Raw genomic sequence first — 3,396 nt, forward strand, 5'->3', positions numbered from 1 at the left:
TCTTTGCCCTTCTCATTCTGAAAAGTAGCTACTATCCTAAGTTTTGTGTTTAGCATACCCTTACTTTTCTTTATAGGTTTGCTACATCATATCTCGAAGATATTTATTGCTTGCTTTTTATATTATTTTAACTGAAAAAGGAAATCACGTTGGTAAACTAGAGGGTCAGTAAAAAAGAGGAAAACTCTCCTTCAGTGAGATGGATTGACGCAGCAGCTGCAATAATGAGCTCAAACACAGCAATGATTGTGAGAATGGCACAGGACCAGGCAGTGTTAGATTCTGTTGTACAGATGGGTCGCTATGAGTTGGAACCACTCGACGGCACCTACCAACATTATACTTTTGTATTCTATGATGTGATACTTTTTTTTTTTTTAGATTCTAAATTTACTTTAAAAATCATAAAATGTTTCTTACAAAAAAGGATTACATTTTGTATAATGCTCTGTAGAGAATGCTAGAGACATGTGGACTATTGTTATTCTTCCTCCCTGTCCCACCCCATCCCCCCAAATGTTACAGTGACCACAAAAGCAAGGTGTTCACAATAATTACACGGGTGATTTTTTTAAACCACCAACAATAAACCAAAAATAAAACTCACTCGCTCTCCTGCTGTTTAAAAATTTCAACACTAGTTTTTGCATGCCCTTCCCCCCCTCCTGCCCCGCCCTGTTTGTAAGGAACTAAAACATTACATCTTGTGAACAGTAAAGATTTCACTACACCTCAAATGCAGAACACATATGAAGCAGAGGAATGTTGGTTTGTTTTTTTTTTTAAAGATGCAGGACTCCTTCAGTTCTTCCCTAGTCTTAGAAAAACGTTCCAGAACACTGCTTCACAGTGTTCTGCAGCAAATACCGTGCATTCTGTATCTGCTCCTGTGTTCCTCTAATGGTAATGATCCAATCTTCGGATCCTTCTAAAGGCTCATCAATTTTTATCGAAGCTTCTGACTCATGACAGATTTGTTTAATCTGCTGACCACCTATGCCAATAATAGATCCAGCCAAATCTATGGGAATATTTGGTTGTGTAGTAATAATAGGTCCACCAAGATCACCACATGAGCCACGATCCCCTGTATAGGAATAATTATATCTGGAGCCGCCCTGTGGTTCGTAAGCCATCTGCCACTCCAATAGGCTCCATGTATTGCAGAATCCCAAGTTTCATCAGCACTGAAACCAACCATGCCATCATAACGGTCTCCAGGTCTCCCTCTTCTGTCATAAGCCATTAGATGTTCTCCTGCAGGTTGAGGAAGAAGATGATTCTGAGCTCTGCTACCACCCCCACCACCTTCTCCAGGAGGAGGAGGAGGAGGTCCTCAAGGAGGGCTCATATCATCGTAATCTCTTCTAGGTGGAGGCATGGGACGTCCCTCCCCGACCAGGAGGCATTCTGTTAAAACCACCTCTTCCCCGTATAGGGAATCCCACGGGACATCCACACCGGTCACCAAACATCACTGTAAAACAACAATCATAGGTTTTATAGAAAAAATTGGGATCATAAGGCTGTGAACATCGTTTGATGGGCAACTCGGACATATGATCAAGGATGATCTTTATGCACTCTACAACTCTATCCGGCTTTCCTCCAATGAGAATGACTGTCAGTGGAATTCCTGGAAAAGCTGGATTGTTGTCTGAGTGTTCTCTCGAAGTTCTTTGCTTTTAGCACCTTTGACCCCAATAATTCCTTCCACTAGACTCTGATGAAGCAACAGTCTCAGCTCGCAGTCAAAGTCACTTCCTTTATAGTGTTGGTAATTTAAGCATTCCACAGCATCAGATTCAAATGGGAACTGGCTGGCTGCTGTGGGTGATGGCAACTTCAGGCGCTTTTCTAAGGTAGGGATGATTTTCTTAAGAATTTCTCCAATTGTTTCAATACCAGCACTGATAACATGCACTCGGGGCCACTGCCTCTGGGACTGAAACACTGTCTTTGTAGTCTATACAAAGAGCCTTAATATTCTTGCCTCCTTTCCCAATCACTGCCCCAGAATTCTTGCTCTGAAGCAGAATGTGCAGCTCAACCATCTCATCAGTGTTCCTAGATCTTTTAAACCCTTGTTCCTCTTCCATATCTTCTGCATGGTGTTTACCAAATTCACCATTGGTTTCAGCGTTGGGGAAGGTTTCTTCTGGCTGTTCAGTTTCCATTTTCTTGTACTAAAGGGACACACCTGTAGGCCACGAACAAGCAGAGCTCAGGCTAGACATCGAGATCGGTGCAGCAGAGAAACAGATGATAATGGCGTCTGCAGTGCTTTTGCCTGGAGTGCCCTCTATGATGTGATATTCCAATCAACATTATATTTGTGAGATTCAGCCATATTGATGAATATAGCTCTAGGTCATTTCTCCTCACTATTGTATGTTGTTGTTGTTCTGTGCCGTCGAGTTGATTTTGATTCATAGTAACCCTATAGGACAGGATAGAGCCATCCTATAGGGTTTCCTAGGTTGTAATTTTTACGTGAACAGGTTGCCGGCTCTTTCCCCTCCCCTCCCACACACACACAGGCTGGTGGGTTCAAACTGATGACATTTGATTAGCAGCGAAATGCTTAACCATTGCACTACGTGGGCTCCTTCACTACTGTATGTTGTTGTTGTTAGGTGCCGTCAAGTCGGTAACAACTCATAGAGACCCTATGCACAAGAGAACGAAACACTGCCTGGTCCTGCACCATCCTTACAATTGTTATTGTGCTTGAACTCATTGTTGCAGCCACTGTGTCAATCCACCTCATCGAGGGTCTTCCTCTTTTCTGCTGACCCTGTACTCTGCCAAGCATGATGTCCTTCTCCAGGGACTCATCCCTCCTGACAACATGTCCAAAGCATATAAGACGCAGTCTCGCCATCCTTCCTTCTAAGGAGCATTCTGGTTGTACTTTTTCCAAGACAGATATGTTCGTTCTTTTCGCAGTCCACGGTATATTCAATATTCATTGCCAATACCACGATTCAAAGGCGTCAATTTTTCCTCGGTCTTCCTTATTCATTGTCCAGCTTTCACATGCATAAGATGCAATTGAAAATACCTTGGCTTGGGTGAGGTGCACCTTAGTCTTCAAGGAGACATCTTTGCTTTTCAACACTTTAAAGAGGTCCTTTGCAGCAGATTTGGCCAATGCAATGCGTCTTCTGATTCCTTGACTGCTGCTTTCATGGGTGTTGATTGTGGATCCAAGTAAAATGAAATCCTTGACAACTTCAATCTTTTCTCCGTTTAGCATGATGTTGCTCATTGGTCCAGTTGTGAGGATTTTTGTTTTCTTTACGTTGAGGTGCAATCCATACTGAAGGCTGTGGTCTTTGATCTTTATTAGTAAGTGCTTCAGGTCCTCTTCACTTTCAGCAACCAAGGTTGTGT

At 42.7% G+C, this 3,396-nt stretch overlaps 1 pseudogene; it reads right to left on the reverse strand.

The window, feature by feature from the left end:
- Positions 1-224: 224 nt before the first annotated feature.
- LOC100669740 (heterogeneous nuclear ribonucleoprotein K-like) lies at positions 225-2,511 on the reverse strand (annotated as a pseudogene).
- Positions 2,512-3,396: the final 885 nt, after the last annotated feature.

This window comes from Loxodonta africana, chromosome 11 (genome assembly GCF_030014295.1).
Source record: "Loxodonta africana isolate mLoxAfr1 chromosome 11, mLoxAfr1.hap2, whole genome shotgun sequence".
Taxonomy (NCBI): Eukaryota; Metazoa; Chordata; class Mammalia; order Proboscidea; family Elephantidae; genus Loxodonta; species Loxodonta africana.